This window comes from Hemicordylus capensis, chromosome 5 (assembly GCF_027244095.1).
Source record: "Hemicordylus capensis ecotype Gifberg chromosome 5, rHemCap1.1.pri, whole genome shotgun sequence".
In the NCBI taxonomy this organism is placed as follows: Eukaryota; Metazoa; Chordata; class Lepidosauria; order Squamata; family Cordylidae; genus Hemicordylus; species Hemicordylus capensis.
This window is the reverse complement of record NC_069661.1, coordinates 191,421,274-191,444,069: the sequence shown is the minus strand read 5'-3', so window position 1 is coordinate 191,444,069 and position 22,796 is coordinate 191,421,274.

Here is a 22,796-nt window from a genome sequence, read left to right as displayed (position 1 = left end):
ATAACCCAAACTTTGGGTTAAAAGAGATCCCCTAGATTTTTTAAGTAATTCTGTTCTAATTTTCGTACCAGTTTGTAAGGGAAGGGGATCCTAGCCCCTTCTCCTGGGGTGCAAACATGCAGTCTCAGCCATAACTCATGAGAGGGGAACAGCGACAGGCTTGAGAGCCCACTGTGATGACAACATGTGCAAGAGATACATGCTCTGTTCTCCCAAGCACTGCTCTCTCAGGAGAGTGCCTGGCCATAGAGACGTGCATATGAGCCATAGGGCTGTTACTGCCCAGCCCAGTTGCTAGATCCACGCAAGCCCCGGGGAGGGATACCACAGCAGCAACTTTCCTGGTCCCAGTGACTGCCATGAAGCAGAAGACGAAGCACCCCCTCTCCCCAAAACACATTTCCATGTCTTTTTTGCCCCACATGGTCACTTGGATTGCTCAAATATGTGGGTACCCTGCCCCAGGATGCCCCATAGCAGCCAATTTACATACGCTGCAGTGCTGGCCCAAGCCCAGCCCATCTGGCTGTCACCAGTCTTTCCCAAGTCTAGCCACTCAAAACTGCTTGGACACATGGAGCAGACCCAACTGCTTGGAAGTCTGGAAGGGTTGAGTGGAGATGGGAAGGTAAGGAGTATGTGTTCTATTATTAGCCAGAGATATTGGGAGACCCACATCACCAGGGCCCCCTATAGTTGGACAGCCTGTCTCATGAGAGAGTAGTCCAACAGAGACCCCAAGCACATGGTGCCTCTGGTTTTCCTCAGTGGGCTGGACTTCTCATGAGAGGGCTAATCCCTGGCTGGAAAGCCAACATGACGGCAGGATTTGGTTGGAGCTTTCTGGACTGCCTGGCCCAGGTCTACAAGTCCAATAGCATTCTTTGTCACAGTGGACCAAACCCCAGGATTCTTTGCCTGCCCTCATATACATCTTCCCTCCTAGGAAGTCATCATGATCCCTTCATGGAATAACAGAAAACTAGTATCCCTCGCAATCACCTGGTATCAGAAATTGTGCTTGTGTGGCTGCAGAGTTCTTGCAAGAGCAGTGGTGCGAGGAAAAGGTTAAAATGCCTTTTCCCTGCCAAGGGCGGACAGTCGATGCTGAAAAGGCATGATTGCACAATCCTAGAAAATTGTGATTAGTGGTTGCTGCTCTACTGAAATCCTGATGCCATGCCTGTGTACATGTACTTGTCAGAGTACATAACACTAGTACTTTAATGTCTGCACTGGCTCCTAGTTTACTTCTAAGCTGAATCCAGTTCTTATAACATCTTCCCATGTGTCTGGATGCATTCTTTGTGGTCCATTGAGGCAAGCTGGATCAACTCCCACCTACTTGGCTCAAATCATAACGTGTCTGCGAGTGGTTTTTAAAGCATCACATTTTTGAGAGTTCTAAATTGATTCATTATTATTTCACATGTATGATTTATTCCCAGGACAGATGCACGTTCTAACAATTGTGCTGTTAATTGCCTTGATGTCCTAGGACAAAGGGCAGCCTAGAAATAATTCATGGGAATTATGGGAATGTCAGTGTAGGAGGGGAAAGAGCACTCTACCTAGACAACCCTGCTCTGTCCACCAGCCCTGTGTATCACGCATATCAACAGCTTGGCTCCTGATTAGCTGTTGCTCCATGTTTACAAATACGGACATGCAGAGGAGGCAGGAACTCCAGCAGCAGAATATGGAACATCAGTGGCAATGATGCCTGGCAGAAGTGTGGTGGCTGCCACTTGAAAGAAGATGCATAAGAAGCTACCTTATATATTGAGTCAGACAACATTGGCCCATCTCGCTCAGTATTGTCTACCAGGGTTTCAGACAGAAGTCTTTCTTAAACTTACCTGAAGAAGCCAGCAATTAAATTTGAGACTTTCTGTGGTGAAAGCAGATGCTCTACCACTCAGCTATGTCACCATCCTCAGGTGCCACCAGCTCCTACCAATTGCCATGGCATAACTCCTACCAATTCTGCCAGGTGCAAGCAGATCCAACAGTGTGCATTCCTAGCACCAATAAATAAAAGTGTATTTTTTCAGTAGAGCAAGAAATTACTCAGGTAGGATTGATTGAAAGATACAATACAATACAATACAGTACAGTACAGTACAGTACAGTACAACAAGAATTTATATACCGCTTTTCAACAGAAGTTTCCCAAAGCAATTTACATAGACATAAATTACATATATGCATACATACATACATATATATGGCTAAAATGTGATTAAGATATTGCAGATCATGGGGCCTGTGATGTTGAAGGGTAGAATAAGTGTAATAAAGGGATTGTGGACTGCATTGTAGAGTTGTTGTGTATGCCACTATTTGACAGCGTACCATTGTCCCTGCAATCTGGGGTCATTTTTAAATTGGCTGGCATTTTCAAAAGCTCAAGACAGTTTCTGGAATCAATAGACATGCATCAACACCCACCTCTTTGAGCGCCTTCTCTGAAGAGGAAGTATGACTCTTGTCAGTAATATTCTGGATTTAAATTATGAAAGTATGCCATGTTCATTGCCAAGGGAGTTTGCCTCAGTCTTCTGCAAATTTGGTACATTTTTGCTGGTAGCAAAATATTTTCAAAATGTGGTAGCATTATTTCAATTGATGGTATCCTTTGAATGATACCTTCTGTGCATCAAACAACAGGGGAATAATGAGAGAGATCTTTCTTAGCCACCTCTTCCCTTCCACTGGAGACTCAGCCAAATCCAAGCCTGAAAACCTTTTAGAAGCATTGTAAGATACATGTTTTGACTTGCATTTGGGATTCTGGGCTGAGGATGGGGACTTTTAGGGTAATGGGATTCATTCTGTTTTTCTGGGATTCTTTGCTTTCATTAACTTTTAGATGGATTGGGCTTCAAGAAGAAATAAACTGACACTATTGCACTTTTTCACATTGTAAAAGTACAATAGTATAATGGTTTTCATTCAACTTCTACAGAACTCTAAGGATACAGGATTTTGTTCAGCTGAAATCTAACACATTGTTTTTGAAGCTAAATTTGGCAGTTGATAATGAAGAGAAAGGGTCCAAGAGGTATCCTTTACAGCCAACTTTCAATATTACTGTAATATCTTAATCTCTAGTTAAACCTCCCCAATTTAAAACACACACACACACACACACACACACACAACTGTGGCAAGGGATCAATACTAAACAAACTTGATAAACATGTATCTGACGAAATGGAACCCATGCCAACAAAGTTGCTGGAAAAATAAAAGTCTTTGATACCAATGGGGAAAACTGGCAGAGGGACAAAGAACTGTATAAATCAGTTCTTTCAATCTTATTGTTGAAAACATTAGGAAATCTGTGGGGAGTGGGGGTTTGTTGTGTTTTGGAAAATGATTCAAATATGCACTGAGGAGCTAAATAAGCCTAATAAAAATATACCTTCTATCCATTGTTCTGTCTGTTGGCATGTTCTTGCTTCAATGGAAAACATCTTTGAGAAATCCCCAAGGACATCATAAACAATGAAAACACAGTGGATGCCATTTTCTTGGAATATATATATAGATATATTGCTCTTCTGAATACTAAAATGAGAAAATATATCAAAGCCTGGTGGTGTTGTATCTGAAGAACACAAAATATCCCACTAAATTGTGAAGGGCTGAATCATATACAACCACCCTCTTTCTGATGCCCCCAGTGGTTTATGGTTACAGGGTCATGTATGATGTTTGAGCACAGAAACCAGGCAGAGCTGATCACAATTAACAACTGAGGAGTCCATCCCAAAAGCAAGGTATGAAGACCAAGTCTAGTATAAGCAATAGCTGAAGATTCTGATCAGATCTAGGCAGTGGTGGCCCAAAATCATGCCCCAATACCTGCCCCCTCACCATTGGTCCCTTTAATTTTTTTCATTTCTGTGCAGAATGAGTTTTGTTCTGGGCGGCAATATCAAGCCACTGTGTGCGCACATGCATTCAGAGTGGGGCCTTCCTAATTCAACCTGAGTGGGATCTAAAATTAACTGAGTGGACATCAGAAAACGTGTATGTGCACACGCCTTAGTGGGAAAAGTGCCCCTCACCTGTTTCAGCAACAGCAAAAACTGTCACTCTCCTTTTTCTTCCTTGGCATGTAGATTTGAAAAGGAGGAGGGGAAGAGTGGAAAAGGAAGTGTGGAGGAGAGAGGGTTGGAGGGCTAGTCTCTTCTGAGCCAGGTGGGGCAGGTAGGGCAGTGGCTATACTGGAAAGGAGACAGGAATATTGGCAGCAGTCCCCATATACTCATGTGGGACACATGCAGTTGATGAATTTTTACCACCCCATTGCATCACAGGGAGCAATTCAGGGTACATGGAGACTCCTTCCAGAGCAGTTTGTTTCCTGAGGTGCCTAATTTGGCCCTGCCTGGGATAGGTGTCACAGCTCCTTTCTAGATGTACCTATGTCAGAAGGCCAGTTGGGATGGTATTCACCTCCTAAACCAGCTTACATGATTAAAAGGGGGGAATACACTGAGAATATGCATGTGCTGACATGTTTCCCAAAAGTACTAAGAACATATACTGATGTTTTCCTGGCATGTTCCTGTATTGCATGGGAAGGACCTCTGCTCTGCACACAGTCCAAATACCAGCTTAAACTAATATTGGACCCACACATATGGGAACAGTTTGAACAAACCTCCTTCACCCCCAGACTATAAAGGAACATGCCAGAAGGACATCAGAGCATCCGGAAAAGACATCAGGAAGCACAGGCTCTCAGTACTTCTTGGGGTGTCCCCCATTTTAATCACATGGGCCACTTCAGATAGGGGAAATGTCCAAATCAGTCCAGAATGACGTAGTGGAATCTGCAGCAGCCAATAAAGAGTTTCTAGTTTAGCACACCACAAAGGATTCTTTAGTGGGGTGTTGTTGTTTTTTAATCCTTGGGAAATACCATAGAAAATTTACTATATTTCAGTAGGCAATCATTGGCTTTGGGCCATAGGTACTTGAAGACTCCCCAAAATTGTTCCAAGATGTAAAAGAATAGATGTATGTCCTACTCCGTCTGCTGGGATGTATGACCTATCTGCTCCTGCTGGGATTTCTCACACCTTAATACTTCTTGTGTCTCATTTTATGAAACAAACAGCAACATCTGGACCAGACAACAGTCCAGCACTAAATTAACTGCATTTCTTCCTACTCATTTCAGTGGTGCACAAACTTAGTTTGCTCATGCAAGTATATCTCTTGGATTTGCCACATTTGACTTCTGCACATTGGCAACTAGATATGTAAACCAATTCCATGGAAAGGCATTGTGTTTGGCAGCCCCTCCCGCCACCTTCCCAAGAATATGGAAAGACCAATGTGCCCTGAGAGGAAGGCAAGAAAGGATGCTCCCAGGCCAGAGAACATGACAGCAGCTTCCATAGAGACCAGCTCTGGCTTATGAGGACTGTTGGGGCAGCCCCTCCCACCAACTTCCCAGGAGTACAGAAAGACCAGTGTGCCCTGAGAGGAAGGCAAGAAAGGATGTGCCCAGGCCAGGTAGCTCTTGTCCTCAGCTCCTGAAAAGACCAACAGCCTGAGATAACATGTTTCTTTTTATATTGTATACCACTTTGGGTGCCTTTGTCAAGGCAGAAAGGTGGTATAAAAATGCAGTAAATAAATAAATAATAAACAAATAAGAGGTTATAAGACCATTCTTTATCCATAGACTAATGAATTATTTAATATTTAATATTTAATTCAGACAAAGTCTTGCTGACAAAACACTTACAGAAGACTGCTTTGTCTTAAGGTAACTTCCCCTCTTTGAGGAGAGCTGGTATTGTGGTAGCAAGCATGAATCGTCCCCTTTGCTAAGCAGGGTCCACCCTGCTATTTATTTATTTATTTATTATTTATTTATTACATTTATAAACCGCCGCATCCGAAGGCTCATTTGAATGGGAAATGTGTGAGCACTGTAAGATATTCCTCTTACAGAATGGGGCCACTCTGGGAAAAACATCTAGGTTCCAACTTCCTCCCTGGTATCTCCAAGAAAGGGCTGAGAGAGACTCCTGCCTGCAACCTTGGAGAAGCTGCTGCCAGTCTATGTAGACAATACTGAGCTAGATGGACCAATGGTCTGACTCAGTATAAGGCAGCTTCCTATGTTCCTATAACTGCTCAGTGTAGAACTGCCCTGGAACGCTGGTGAGACTGCCCTGGAATGCTGGTGAGACATTAGAACTATGCTTTTGGTTTAAAGTGGGGAAATTAGCTTGACTAGGGGGAGCAGTTCTGTTCCAGTGGCAATTTGAGCAATGTTTTGGTTCAGGAAAAGATGAGGAGGCATAAAAACAGTTTAAAGATTTATTTGAGGGTTACATTGGGGTACAGGTAGGCAAAAAGATCTGGTTTGGCAAGACAATAGAATCTTAATGAATATGTTTAACAAGAATCTCACTAAGAGGAAAGCTTAGGGTCCAAATTGCAGGTTGCTCAGTGTAAGGCTTGCTAGAGAAAGGGCTTGAAGGCAAGGACAGAGCAAAGAGAAATGGGGTGAGGAGATTCAAAGAGGCAGAAGGTTAGCTTTACCTGTCCTTGGACTATTGGTGTGTTTGGTGCACATGTAGATGGGTACATGGGCATGTACCATCTACAGGTGCATTGAACGCCCTTTCTTCTTCCCGCCGAAAAAGAGGCAGAAAAGCAGGAAGAAGGAAGGGCAAGTAGCGTAGAGCTACCACTTGCACACTTGAGAACCATTATGGTAAAAGTCCAAATAGACTCCAATGCAGGTTCCGAGGCCATGTGTCTTGGCCAGGAGTACCTGTACTCCAAAACATGCCTGGAGGCAATACATAGGTCTTGCTCCCTCCCTGGAAGAGCTGAAACTCAGGTAAAACAATGAAGTTCATGGTTGCATGAACGGATCAGTTTTGCGTGTAACTTGCCAAACAAAAGGCAAGAATGGCTTGTGGAAGTGTGCATGTAGATCTGAATAGCTGGTGGACTTATCTGATAAGCCAGATAAGGCTTATCTGGAAAAGGAGATGCCACTCCAGGTGCAAAGACGCATATTTTTAGATTTTAATGAACTCCCTCTGTTCTGGTTGCTTGTCAACTAATTGGGCTGTTAATGGTGGGTTGGGAAATGTTGCTTCTTATCTGAGTTGTGGCAGAGAGTGGTTGCCAGCTACCTCTCCTGTGAAACTGGAGTATTTTCTTCCCTTAAATGCCTTTGAACTCAGTCTACTTGCTAGCTGCTTACCTTCTCTTGACTAAACGAGAGAGGGGTTGGGGATGACCCTTTGTTGTCTTCGCTATTATGACTTCCCGGGGTCCATTGCCCCATGCTTTGCTCATGCCAATCGACCAGCTGTGAGCTTTTGCCAAAGATGGACAGGTTAAAAGTCCACACTCTCATGAACTAGTATCCAAAATGGAGACTGTAAGGCTATTCTCACGATGGGGGAAAACTGGGCTAAAGAAGCCCAGCCCAGTTTTTCCCCATTGTGAGAACCAGTGGGTGAGCCTGGTGGTTCTCTGGTGGCTAGCCTGTCAAAGTAGCCCTCCCCTTAGCCCAGGTTAGTGGAGTAAGCGCTCTGCTAACCCAGGTTTTTTTTAATCAAGTGCCGCCACGGAGCAGCTCTGTGCCATGGCTACATATGAAGAGACCCCCGCCGGGAGGCTGCAAGCAGCCTCCCAGGTTCAGAGTAGGGATGTGCACGGAACCACAGAAGCATGGTCCGGCACTTGGGGGAGTGTGTCTTTAAGGGGGGTGGTAGTACTTACCCCCCCGCCGCTCTTCCCCACTCTGGTGCTGGAGTTTCCAAAAACATTCTTGGGGCGGCAGAGTTCCTCCCTGCCATCCCTGCCCCCGTCATTGTCTGTAAAGGGTTAAGGTAGAAAGAGCTGGCGGCGCGCATGCGTCCTTTGCGGCGCGCACGCTCGTTTCTGCCGCTGGCGCATGTGTGCCACCAGCTCTTTCTACCTTAACTCTTTACAGACAACGACGGGGGCAGGGGCAGCAGGGAGGAACTCTGCCGCCTCAAGAACGTTTTTGGAAACTCCAGTGCCAGAGGGGGAAGAGCGGCGGGGGGGAAAGTAATACTGCCCCCCTTAAAGACACACTCCCCCGCCCTGCCGAACTGCCAGACTGCCGGAATTCCGGACCGGTCCAGAGGCCTTTTCTATGGCCCCGGACTGGTCCGTGCACACTACTAGTTCAGAGGTCTCTCCAGGATGCCCTGCACGCTCGTGTGGGTCATCCTGGAACTTCTGGGGGCCATGTGGCCCCTAATCCCTGCTGCCCCTGTTGGCTCCATGACGGAACCAGCAGTCATGTGGGCAGCCGATTTGGCTGCCCAGCTACAAGTGGCTGGTTGTCTGAGGAGAGAGCGGGCTAAGGCCACTCTCCCCACAGAACCCCCTCCGGCGTTTCACACTGATCATGTGAAGAGCCTCCGTGTATCCACAGTTCCAACTGCATAGGGGTGTGTGCTCTAGGCTACTCCAGATCATGCTTTAAAAAACCAACAACATCAGTTCCCAATACCACTAGTTAACTAGTGGTATTAGAATTGTATGTAAAGCTGTGATCCAGAAAGCCTCTCGAGGTATGAAAGGGCTGGCATGTATGCAGTGGTGCATCATTTTTTCCTGACAGTAGTACTTTATGCTGCATTTGGGAATACTTCAAAAACTGACCTGAGTTTTAGGGCACTGCAATGGAGCTCTTTGAGGAAAGAGGAGACACAGAAGTCTTGCCATTTATGCAGAATTTACTCTCCAGCTTTCTGGATCAGGGCTTACAGGTGTAACAAGAGCCCTGCCCATGAAAGGGCATGTTCTTTTCTGATGTTAGATTGCAACCCCCTACATCTTGCCTTTATTTTTAGGTCATGTGGGTTTCCAAGATTATATAGTAGCTATCTCTCATGATGTCTAGTGAAAAAGTCAAGTCTCATTCTATTAAAAAAAGAACACTATAGCAAAATGGTGAAACCACCATCCTTTGATGTGCTGCTAAATGCAATCTCCTGATGAAAACAGTGAATAAAGGATAACCAAAAGTATTTTGACCAGAATCTAATGTGAGTACAGAATTAAATAGCTTTTTCATGCATTTCAGTCTGTGCATTGCATACTTATATCAATTACTTCACAGAATGTAATCATGCTAATTTTTATTTGTAAGGCAATATAAATTTGCATGAGGCTGTGTTCTATTTTGTTTATTTTCTGTTTTTTCCCTACAACTCGTGCCATTTATTTTGCCCAGTAAATATAAATCACATCATGTGTCCGTAAATCCTTATCATGTTGTTTGTTGATAGTTAATCAATATAAGTGCTGGTATTTATTGATCATTGGCTGCTCAGAGGCTCCCATGTGCTATATCATTATAGCAATGTTCCTATAAAATGTGGAGTGTTTATCATTTCTTGTCATTAAGGATTAACCTTTGTTTCTTTGCCTCATCTCTAAGAACGAAGAACTGTTACCAGCTGAGCTTATTCTGCCTGCTCCTGGAAGCCTCCCTGGTTGCAACTGCATCTCCCGGCTTGGAGATTGCACTTTTGCTATGCTCAGGAACTGTACCTCAATGTGAGCTCCCAGTCTGTGTTATACATGGGAACAAGTCACTTAGTTGGCAGTGGACTGGTTGCCCCTAGATTTGGCTGCAAGCCCCATAAATTGGAAAGGGGGTTAGAACCCCCTTTCTCTGCCCTCCCCACTAACTAACCATTCCTTCTTTCTGTGAGGGGGCCCAGGCAGACTCCAGATCTAGGTACTGCATATGTCTGGCCAGGGGCGTAGCTAGCCCACCGGCGGCCCGTGTGTGGCTGCGGCGGGTGCCCGATAGCCCCGCCCCCTGCACCTGACGTCAGATGCAAGGGATAGCCACACCCCCGGGTCTGATGTCAGACAAGGGGGGCGTGGTCTGGCTCCCGAACGAAGCCTTGAGGCTCCGTTTGGGAGAAGCAGCTTAACTGCTGAAGGGGCCATGTGGCCCCTTCGGCAGTTAGACGAAGTCTGGTGCTGCGTTTGCAGCGCAGCCCAGGAGCGGCTCTTCCTGCAGGGAAGAGCTGCTTCTGGGCTGCGTTGCGAACGCAGCAGCAGTCTTAGTTCCTGAAGGGGCCGCGCAGCCCCTTCAGGAGCTAGTTAGGCTGGCGCTGTGTTTGCAGTGCCAGCCTTTGGTTAGCTCCCGAAGGGGCCACGCGGCCCCCACTCAGGAACTAAACTACCGCCCCTGCGTCTGACGTGTCAGGGCTGCGAATGGCGGCTCCTGATTGGGCCCGGCCCGGGTTCTTTGAACCCGTTTGCCCAATTATAGCTCCGCCCCTGTGTCTGGCATTCAAGATCATTTTGGACTTGGAATGAAATCTAAACTCCCTTCTTCCTCTCGCAAGAGAGATAACACCTGTTGTTAATGAAGCACTCAGGCCAGGAAGCAAAGGAAAATCAGACAGCAGACTCCATTACAATAGGGATGAGTCAGTGATGTAACTTTGAAGAGGTGCCTGTCGAAACTCTTGATAGAACTATTGGGAAGCCCTTCCCAGAGCAGAATGCTCTGGATGCACCTGCACACTCCAATTGTCCTCACAATCAACCTTGAATACAATAGGCAATTCACACACCTTCCTACTCAGGAAGGACGATCAGACACAATTCACTCCAAAGAAGCCTATATGGACTACCCTATTCAGCAAAGTATGACAAATGAAAAGTGCCCTCAAGGCACACTTTGGGATATAAGTATCCCTAACTCCATGACCTAGTGTGCTTCCTCATGTATTATATTACAGCTGGAACTCCCACTGCAAAACATCTGAGTGCCTCTCACTCTGGACCCTGTCAGACTGCAACAAGAAACTTCAGCAGACCACCTTTGTGTTCTTCTCTTCAAGACAGGTGATATAGCCTCCTGCCTGGCTGCTTCAGGGCTGAACCTCTCCCTTTCTCTTATTTCTGAAATCTTGCCCTTCATCTTAAAGTACCTCTCTAGCCCGCCTGGGAATTTACACATAATTTGGAACTTTAAGCTAAATGTGCCTTACAATAGTCTATTTTTAAACATATTTGCTTTGCTTTTACATTAGGTAAAAGGTAAAGTGTGACGTCGAGTCAGTGTCGAATCCTGGTGACCACAGAGCCCTGTGGTTGTCTTAGGTAGAATATAGGAGGGGGTTACCATTGCCTCCTCCCATGTAGTATGAGATGATGCCTTTTAGCATCTTCCTCTATCGCTGAAACCAGCAGGGATTCGAGCCGGCAACCTCTGGCTTGGTAGTCAAGCCATTTCCCCGCTGCACCTTTAGGTGGCTGGTCGTTTAAACTCCTTTTTGTTAATTAAAACCTCTCTCTCAAGCTGATTTTCTTGAGTTCATACACTTGCACAAATTAAGGGTGATTAGAACTGTCTCCCCTTTTGAGCTAAATTCCCCACATTCGCCCAAACTGGGGGTGCTGACCAAACACCCTCGAAGCAGTTTCATCAACATATACTATGGCAAGAAAGGAAGAAAACATGATGTTTGGGTGGTTTTTCATTCCTACCAATTATTATGGTAGGAATAAATTCCTAATTATTTCATACCTGCCAACATGTCCCTATTTCCCCATTCAGGCGGATGGGAAAATGGGGACATGTTGGCAGGTATGATTATTTTCATTCCTGTGGTTCTGCTGAACTGCCATGTCTTTTATATAAGGAATCATGGGAATTGTAGTTCTGAAAAGGAGCTAGGGATTATTCAAAGAATTCTGAACATTCAACAAAACTAAGGAGACTATTGCTTTAAGTTATAATTTTAATTCCTTTGAAGACTGTTGTGCCTTCTTCCACTCCTACACTAAGAAGGCATCAAAAGGAAGAAGAATGATTGACAAGAACTGAGAGCCTACTTTGATCTGTAAAAGCAGTACACTACTTGTAATGCAGAGGCCTTTAGCAGTCTGTGCAAGCACAAGTGTCATTAGTGTGAAGATGGCTATAGTAAATAATTGTGCCTCTACTGAACAAATATAGCATTGGTACAGAGCTCTGTTAACAAGTTTTGTAAACCAGAACTACAAAGTGAATTTAGTATATACAAAGAAAATCAACCTATTCAAAATTTTTATAGAGCAAATCAGACTTTTCCTTAGTTGTCATCTCTGCCCTCCCCACTAACTAACCATTAAAGTAATTTTCATCAATATGCTGAGTTTTGATGGTTAAAAAAAAGTATGATGCATTATACTTAAGAGAACGCCTTCTTCGTCATGAACCCCACCACCTATTGAGATCATCAGGAGAGGTCAGTCTGCAGTTGCCACCGGCTCGTCTGGTGGCTACTCGGGGACGGGCCTTCTCAGTTGCTGTTCCGATGCTTTGGATCACGCTCTCTGCTGAAAGAAGAGCCTCCCCATCTCTGACAATTAAAAATATATATTTAAAGACACATCTGTTAACCCAGGCTTTTAATTAAATACTGTTTTAGTAGTTTTAACATTGTTTTAAAATATTGTTTTAAGGTTTTAAATTGTAATGTTTTAACTTTTCTCTTTTTTTGCTGTAAACCACCAAGAGATGTAAGTTTTGGGTGCTATGAAAATATGTTAAATAAAATAAAATAAATAAATTATGACACAGGAGTCCATGTGCGGATGTCCCTGAGGACTGCGTGGCCAAGGGACCAACTTTTGTGTTGGACAAAGCACTTCTGGGGGAAGGGGAGATCTGAAAAAATTACCCTTCCACAAATGCATCAGGACAGGAAGGTATCCACTGCACATATGCAGCGTTTATTAGGGTGTCAGCCATGGTTATGTTTGTCCTATCCCCTGACAAAAGGAAATATTCATATCTAAATGAATGACATTCTCATCAAAGTATACTATATTATTATTGTTTTACAATGAGGAAGAACTGCATATATAAAGATCATAAACCAGTCGCCTGAAAAATATATGAATAGATTACTCGATTATTCAGCATATATTTTAATTGAAATAGTTTTGATTAAAGTCATGAACAGTGACTTCAGCTCCCAGAAGCTTGCAGGAGAGACAAGAGGAGAGACAACATCTGCTCCCAGGGACCCCAGGGTGTGAGACCGGGGGCCTGCCTGTTTGCTTGTCCTGCTTGTCCTGCTGCCCCGTGTCTTTTATCCGCCCCTCAGGACTGGTTGCTGTGCTGAGGTGAGGCCTTGCAGGATTGGGGCCAGGGAGGAGGGTTACTTGACAGTTTCCTGCATTCCAGCTGCCTAGAGCTGCCTGCTCAGGGCTATATAGGCTTCTGCCAGTGGTGGCAGGGTTGCCACAGAAGGGGCGACACCAAAAGGGGTCATCTCTTTGGGGGACAGCGAGGGTGAGGGCCAGGTCTCTTGACCTAGGTATTTGTATGAGGGGGGGCATTTAATAGTGGAGCTTCTGTTTTAATTTGTCCTGGGTGAGACATTCTTAGAATGTGTCTGGGCTTAACTGGAGATGGGGAGACAGGGGGCATGTCCACTGACTGTGGGGCGGCCATTCCAGTCATGGTGGGGAACAGAAGAAGGAATGTTGGCAGGTCAGCGGGCCATTACAGGGGAAGGGGACTTGGAAATGTAATAGCTGTTTCCCCTTCTGGCTATCCTGCTAGCTCTTTGGCCTTGGGGAGCAGTGCTGATCATCCGTGGAACCTCACCTTGCTCCTCTGTAATGCTAGGTTGGTCCAGAACAAATCAGAAACCATCCATGATTTGATTCTGGATGAAGGTGCCGACCTGGTATGTATTACAGAGACTTGGCTGGGGGAGGCTGGGGGCCCAGTGTGGTCCTGGCTTCTTCCTCCAGGCTACTCTGTTGAGGAGCGGGTGAGGGACCTTGGGTGGGGAGGTGGAGTGGCTGTGGTCTATAAGAATAACCTTTCCCTTGTTAGAGTGTCGGACCATATCGGATGTGTGTACTTAAGTATGGGGACCAGGGATAGACTGGGACTTCTTTTGGTGTACCGATTGCCCTGCTGCTCAACAGAGTCCCTAACTGAGCTGATGGACTTGGTCTTGAACTTGGTGTTGGAGTCCCCCAGGCTTGTGGTGCTGGAGGACTTCAATGTTTACTTTGGGACTAATTTGTCCGGGGCATCTCAGGAGTTCATATCCAGAATGTACCCAGAATGTTGGGGGCAATATGCTAAAATCATTGTAAACCACTTAGAGAGCTTCGGCTATAGAGCGGTATATAAATGTAAGTGCTATTGCTATTGCTATTGCTATATCAGCCATGACAACTATGGGCCTATCCCAAGTGGTCTCAGGGCCGACACACATTGCTGGTCACATGCTTGATTTGGTCTTTCACTCTGATCAGGGTGGTGTTCCGTGGGTGGGGAATCCTGGGATTTCCCCATTGTCATGGACGGACCACCATCTGGTTAAGGTCGGACTCACATTCGCTTCCCACCTTCACAGGGGCGAGGGACCTATTAGGATGATCCGCCCAAGAAGGTTATTGGATCCAGTAGGATTTCAAGAAGCCTTGGAGGGATTTAGTGTTGGCTCTGCTGGTTATCCTGTTGATGCCCTGGTAGAGAATTGGAACAGCAAACTCACTGGGGCAGTAGACATGATTGCTCCTAAACGTCCTCTCTGACCTGCTTCAAATCTGGCCCCTTGGTATACGGAAGAACTACGGGGGCTGAAGCGGAAAGGTAGATGATTGGAGTGCAAGTGGAGAAAGACTCGGCTTGAATCCGACAGATTGCAACATAGAGCTCATTTGAAGACCTATGCTCAGGCAATACATGTGGCAAAGAAGCTATTCTTTTCTGCCCGTATTGCATCTGCAAGGTCACGTTCGGCGGAATTGTTCAAGGTTGTGAGAGGGCTAGTGAGTGCCCCTCCTCGCTTGAATCAGAATCTGGAACCATCAATTACCCACTGTGATGTGTTTAATGAATTCTTTGTGGGGGAAATCTCTCGTATTCGGGCCGACTTAGACTCCGTCTCCACAATTACCTCAGTGTCTGATGTGGAGGTGTCCAGTGACTCCTCTTGTGTGATTAGGTTGGATCAGTTCCAGTCTGTGACTCCTGAGGATGTGGACAAGCTGATTGGAATGGTGCGGCCTACTACCTGTTCTCTTGACCCTTGTCCGACATGGCTTATATTATCTGGCAGGGGGATTGTTGTAGAAGGCCTGGTAGAGATTATAAATGCATCTCTGAGGGAAGGTAGGATGCCTCCTTGTCTTAAGGAGGCAATTATTAGACCGCTTCTGAAGAAGCCTACCCTGGATCCCTTGGACTTGAACAACTACAGGCCTGTCTCCAACCTTCCGTGGCTGGGCAAGGTAATTGAGAGGGTGGTGGCCTCACAGCTCCAGACAGTCTTGGATGAAACTGATTATCTTGACCCATTTCAAACTGGCTTTCGGGCTGGCTATGGGGTGGAGACTGCCTTGGTCGGCCTGATGGATGATCTCCAATTGGCAATTGACAGAGGAAGTGTGACTGTTGATCCTTCTGGACCTCTTGGCGGCTTTCGATACTATCGACCATAGTATCCTTCTGGAGTGTCTGAGGGGGTTGGGAGTTGGGCACTGCTTTGCAGTGGTTCCACTCCTACCTCTCGGACAGGTTCCAGATGGTGTCCCTTGGAGACTGCTGTTCTTCAAAATCTGAACTTTTATATGGTGTTCTCCAGGGCTCCATATTGTCTCCAATGTTGCTTAATATCTACATGAAACTGCTGGGAGAGATCATCAGGAGATTTTGTGCAGGGTGCTACCAGTATGCTGATGACACCCAAATCTATTTCTCCATGTCAGCAACATTGGGAGAGCGCATAACCTCCATAAATGCCTGCCTTTAGTCAGTGATGGGCTGGACGAGGGATAACAAACTGAGACTGAATCCGGCTAAGACAGAGGTACTCATTGTCCGGGGACGGAACTCGAGAGATGATTTTGATCTGCCTGTTCTGGATGTGGTCACACTTCCCCAGAAGGAACAGGTACGCAGTCTAGGGGTGCTTCTGGATCTGAGCCTCTCCCTGGTGTCCCAGAAGTGCCTTCTATCAGCTTCGGCTGATACGCCAACTGCATCCATTTCTTGAAGTGAATGACCTCAAAACAGTGGTACATCTGCTGGTAACCTCCAGACTGGATTACTGTAATGTGCTCTATGTGGGGCTGCCCTTGTATGTAGTCCGGAAACTACAGCTGGTCCAGAATGCAGCAGCCAGGCTGGCCTCTGGGTCATCTCGGAGAGACCATATAACTCCTGTATTGAAGGAGCTACACTGGCTGCCGATATGTTTCCGGGCAAAATACAAGGTGCTGGTTATATCCTATAAAGCCCTAAACAGTTTGGGCCCTGGGTATTGAAGGGAACGCCTTCTTCGGCATGAACCCCACCGCCCACTGAGATCTGCTGGAGAGGTCCGTCTGCATTTGCCACCGGCTCGTCTGGTGGCTACTCAGGGACGGGCCTTCTCTGCTGCTGCCCCGAGGCTTTGGAATGCGCTCCCTAGTGAAATAAGAGCCTCCCCATCTCTGACAGCTTTTTAAAAGTCTTTAAAAAAAATTCTTCACCCAGGCTTTTAATTAATGTTGTCTTAATGGTTTTAATGCTGTTTTAAAATATTATTTTAAAATTTTTAAATTGTTGTAATGTGTGTGTCCCCACCCCCCATTTTTGTCTTAACGAATGTTTTACTTTGTTTTTATTCTGTTGTAAACCGCCCAGAGACGCAAGTTTTGGGCGGTATAAAAATGTTTTAATTAATAAATTAGATAGATAGATAGATAGATATAAAGTTGTATTTTTAAATGTCATACCTGAGTTAAGAGCTTCTTTTCTTCCTTACCTCATGCAAGATAACAAGAGAGACAAATACAACTATTCAATGTTTGACAGAAACTCGAAAATCATTGTATTTTATTTGTATATACAGATGCCAAAGCATTTGTCTAATATGCTGCAAAAATATTCATAGTTAGACATGAAACATAGAATGTTTTTAAAATGCCAGGAAAACATTTAAATGCCTGGAAACCTACCCTCATGTTTTAAAAGTGCGCAATGCACACAAATCAATTCATGATTTGATGGACAGGAAGTATCCCTCTATTTTCTGTCTTGATTCAAAATAAATACTCTTTCCCATTCCATCACAGGCTATTATTTGATATGAAGATTCAGAAAGGAAGAGCAAAGGAAACTTCTGCAGGTGAAGCTCTTGCTGCTATTACATTTGTAACAGTCACTTGGCATGTAAATTACTTCTTCCCCACCCCCAAGAGGTGGAGAACTGAAGTCATGTTTCATGGTCCGTGGTGATATAAACTTGTCCTGTTTCATCAAATAACAAGGAATCTCTCCAACATTAAGATGACTGAGTGCAGAACCCACTTTCCTTCTTTTCTGCCTCTGCCTCTGAGCTGCTGGTAAAGCAAGCGTTACATTGTTAATTGAGCATTAGATTGAGTGGACGGGTGTGTTTGTTGACTGGATTTTAGCAACTAAATGGGAGTCATAATTGCCATCATAAGCACAACAACAAATCCGCTTTACTCTTTAATTCAATGTGCCTAATGGGTGCTTAATCCTTAGAACTGTTGTGCTTGCTTATAACTTGCTGGAACTGTGAGACAAAGTGCTTTTCTATTAGAGCACCATCAGCATTTTCTCCTCCAGCTCTCTTTGGTGGTGATGGTAGAAATAAGTGTTGGAAGCTAGCCACTCGCCCTTGCCTGTCTCACTTGCCCCATGGCTCACTTGCCCCAGCCTCCTCTAATAAGGAAGAGAGCTGTGTTTGGGCGTCGGGTGTTTTGAGGATGGGGCAGGCTCCACATTGAGCCCTGTGCCTTCACAGCACAGCAGTCTGAGTTTGGAAAAGCAACTGGGAAGATGTTCCTCCAGAGCTCCCCTTTAGGGTTTTGCCTGGGTGTTTACTCAGGCTAACCACTAAAGCACCAGCATCAGCAGTGGCTCATTCTTTAACAGCATTCTAGCCAGCATTAGAGATGTGCCCGGAACCGTTCTGGAGGCGGCGGGGGTGTTCCCTTAAGGGTGGGGGAGGGTGCACTTACGCCTCCCACCACATTTCCCCAGCCGGCGCTCCGTTGTAGCGAAGTCCTTCAGGGTGGCAGCGTATCTCCCTACCGCCCCATTGCCCTCATTGGCCAGAAGTGGCTAGAAGTACCGGGCACACATGCGCCCATTGTGTGCATGTGTGTGCATGGCAGATGGGCACGCATGCGTGCACGCAACAGGCACATGTTCACCTGGCACTTCTGGCCACTTCCAGCCAATGAGGGCAACGGGGCATCAAGGAGGTAAGCTGCCGCCCTGTGGGGGAAATGTGGTGAGAGGGGTAAGTGCACCTTCCCCTGCCCTTAAGGGAACACCCCCGCCGCCTCTGAAAGCCGAAATGGCCCCAGTGGCTGAAACGTTTCAGAGGCCTCTATAATGGCCTCCAAAACGTTTCGGGCTCAAGCCTCACCAGCATGTGTTAGGGTTGTGCACGGAATTGTTCCAAGAGCCTTGGTTCAAATTAGAACAGATTTCAAACTAAACTGCTGGTCTGCGGACTGGTTCATTAGAACCAGGTGGCAGTTCGGTTCATTCCCTCTAACCAGGTCAACCCAATTTGGGATGCTTGTAAAGGTGAATCCAGTAAGGATTTCCCTTTACAAGCAAAGGGGGACCCCTAGAAACTCAAAGGGGTTGAGAAGGGGAAGGGGGGGGCAGGCAGGAGGTCACCTTAGGCATGGCGGCAGCTCCTTGGTAGCAGCAGCGGCAGGCTGATGGCAACTCCTCTAGGCCCTGCTGGCATTCCCTCCATCAGTGCGCGCTAGTGGGGGCCTGGTTCACCTGGAGTTCTGGCTTTAAATTGTAACCCCACCTCAACTGGTGGACAGCGAGAGGGCTGATAGTGGGTATGTTATTTCTGAGTCTTCTACCAAAGCGTCTGCTTCTGGAGCCATCCGTCAGTTGATTGAACCCCAGCTAGTATGCTGGCACTTCACCAACGGAGGGTGTTGTACAAGTTCTTGTACTGGGTTTTGCAGGGGCAAGCACTCTAGTTCCAATTGTAGCGGGGTGTGGCTTCATGAAAGGAAATACTCACCGGGTTTTGGCAGTCCTCTACCTGTAAGCATAAGTGTGATAATGGCATCATGGCTCTAATGTGTGTGATTCTTTTGGCAGGCCTCATTCTGCCCATGCATCAGTCCAGGGTGATGACTGCGGGTCATCTATTGTATGGATATGGACCCTGAAGTGTGAGAACAAAACTACTTGGCGTAGGGCTCTTGGATCTGTATGTGCATAGCATCTGGCTCTGTTCCAGACAAGCATGCTGGAATTCTCAGGGGTCAGCCTACTCCTAGATAATTTACTTTTACACTTGGGAATTGAACAAAGGGGGAGTTAGTATAGGGATGTCTGCTTCTCACCATGTTTTCCCACTTTGCTTATTGGGGTGTGCCTGGGTGATTTGCATAGGGGATTGGTTCCTTTTGCATGGTTGCTGGGGTGGGCAAAGGGCCAAGCTAGGCTTGCCCTTTGTGTGGCAGATACAGTGTGGACTTGGGGGAACTAAATTTAGATTGGTGAGTACCTTAAAGTACGTGTTTGACAAAAGGAGAGTCTCTGTCTTACAGCTCAGGAAGCGCTGGTCGAGGGCTCTTCTAATCTGCTGAAACACCATCAGTGCAAAATGCATGTCAGCTTTGGGCAGATAGCTGACTGTAGGCTGGTTAAGATGGGCAGCATCAGCTCTAGGCTGGATACTATTCAGAGCCAAGGCGTTTTCAACTATTGCGTTATAGGCCAGATTCACACAATGGGTTGCGAGTCTGTAGGGACTGCACTGTAGGTGGGTGGAGAGCCAATCTCCTTTGCTTAATTGCTGCCATCTATATATATAAAATGCTTAGGTGGTCTGTAGCAAATGGTGTGTGGCAAGCCCTGTCCACAGTGCTTTACCAATTGGAGGTAAAAGAGCAGAAGCACCATGGTGATTGGGCAGTGGGGATTCCATATGCAGATAGGGAGGATGAGCCTGTGATGGTGAAGGTCAGTTGGAATGCAGTTAGTGGGCAGGGGTCTGCAAAAAGAGGGGCCATGAGGGAGAAAAGAGCCCCTTCAGGAGAAGAAGGCTGCTACTGTGCAAATTAGATGATGAAACAAGATGAACAAGTTCTGTTAACTCAGGAAGGAAGAGAGAGAGAGAGAGAGAGAGAGAGAGGAGGGGAAGAAAGGCAGAGGGGAAGAGCGAGAGGAGGAGAGAGAAAGAGAGAAAAAGAAATGAGAGGAAGAGAGAAAGAAGGAAGAGTGAGGGAGAGGGCCTATCAGTGGCCTGAGAGGAAGGGCCCAGTTAGCAGCAGCAATAGCTGCTGCTGCTGTTGCTGCTCCTGAAGGGAGGAGCAGGAGCTGGGTGAGGGTGGGAAGGTCTCTGGAGTTAAGGGCTGCGGCTTGGCTAATCAGCACCAGCAATGCCGCAGCCATGACCAAGAAGGGTAAAGGATGGAGCAATGGGATGGAGGAGGAGGAGCAGAAGTGCAGCTCAGGTGAGCGTGGAGAGATTTCTGAGGTGAGGGGGCTGTGATGGGGGCTGAGGGGAACAATCAAGTACTAGCACGCAGATTCTCTGCGTGAGTTAAACTGGTATATATTAATAAAGTTGTGGCGCTTTATCACCAAAGCATGCCTCGTGTCCTTATTAATGTGGGTGCAATAGGCAGATTTTCTTTTTTGAAAAATAATTCCAGTTATTAATATCTTGCAATTATTACTTTTTCCTAGTAAAAAACAAAAACATAAAAATGTTAATTATAAACCCAAGCTTGCTAACCCTAGATTATCGACCCAAGCTTGCTAATATGAGTGATGGATATAAGAGCAGCTTCTGTGTATAACAAATAAACCTATGCTATGTACTGTTCAAAGGTGATCTGCCTGAATGTTTTCCCTTTTCTGCTTGTGAACAACACCTGTCAGTTATATTAGAATAAGTGGAAACAACTTGACTGTATTTAGATATGTTTCCTTCGACTGTTATGCCCAATAGTTTAACCATGTAGTACTCTGAGGGAAAAGATAAGATCATTAAACAAAGAAAGCTGGAGGCATTTATTCACTTCTTTGACAGGATTGCTTGCTGCACAATGTGTTGCTTCCCAGAGGAGTTGCAGCTGGTTGAAAAAATTATTTAGATCTTTTTGCATGACAAAAAGCTGAGCTCTACTAAAGTATATCTCTTGGAATGAATTTGCTTCCCTCCCATGGGCTATATTTCAACTTCAGATACTAGGGCAAAACATTCACTTTTAAATATGTAAGTGATGTTTATTTTGGTTTGCAAGTGCCTCTATGTACAGATGACAGCTCTGGGAAAGTCCCAGGGATTAAAATCAACCTGGATAATGTTGCTGTAGTCTATCCAGAAAGAGCAAACTGACCCTCACTGCAGGTATGCTAGCTGAGCAGTGATTCTTCTATTGAATGAAGGTGTGTGTGTGTGTGAAGAATAGTGTCAGAGAGAATAAATAATTCTAACTTCATGGATACTGGTTCACTCATTTGTGATCAATGAAAGGTCACCTCATTAGAGCATATTTTGACAGATCTATATGAACTTGTAATGATTAGAAGGTAGGATTTTTAAAAGGATCACAACATAATTGTGTGTATGGGGCGGCGGAGGGATGTGTGTGTGAGTGAGTGAGAGAGAGAGAGAGAGAGAGAGAGAGTATAGGTACCGGAGAACAAGATGTGTATGCATCTTGTTCTAAGCTGTGAATGGTGCATACAGTGTATGGCAAAAACACATGTAAGCAGCAGTCAAGAAAGGATCTGCTTCTTGAGGGTTTTTGTTGTTGTTGTTTTAAGTCCATGTGTTTTGCCAAGAAAAGGAAAGAAACTTCTTGGCGAGATTTGCCAAGGCTTACTGCCAACAGGTACTTCCCTTCTTGGGGAAAGTAGTAGATGTGGGAGGGGCCCTTGTACAGATCAGGATTGTGGTAGCTGAAAGGGTTAATGCCCCACCTCCCATGTTGTAGTCCCAAGCCTGATCCTGTGTCTGTTATTTAAGTTAAAGAAAAACACACAAGGCCAAACTACGTGCTTAATATGTGTGATTAGTCCTTAAATGTGTTTGTGTCATAAGTGATGGGTGATGTATGTATTTTGCACTCAGGGATCTGCATCTATGTACAGAGATGCCTAAAGAACCATTCTTATTTCCATGCGTTCTAGTGTTACAAAATAAGGGAATAGTTCACTGGGAAGTTGTCCTCCATACACAGTCCTCCTTGAAATGAATGAGAGTTGTACAAGAGCATGGTTGTGGTACTGTGCAACTCTCATTCATTTCAAGCAGGCTTGTGTTATAGAATCGTGTAGTAGAAATGTATTAAAGGCTGTGGAATAATCTCCAGTCTGAAAGCACATATTCATTATGAATTTATTATTTCTACACATTTTTGTAACCCTCTTTTTGATTCAACATCTGGCTAACAAAACAACTTTCTAAAAAGTATAAAATCCATTTAAAAAGCATACCAGCATGTTGAAAAACACCCAAGGAGAGCTTATTAGTAATCCAAGCAGCAGAAAACAAAAACAAAATGTAATCAGGGTATCCAAAAGTCCTCCAGGAAGCTTTTCACACGGGGCTTTTGAAGCCCTTTAACGTGCATCTCCTCGGGAATGGAGGGGGTGCATTCACTCATCGGCCAGATTTACCCCAAAGTCTCTGTGAGTTATCAGAGAGCAGTTCACACAAAATTCAGGTTTTGCACTGCACATTAGAGTGGAGCCCAATTTATTTCCA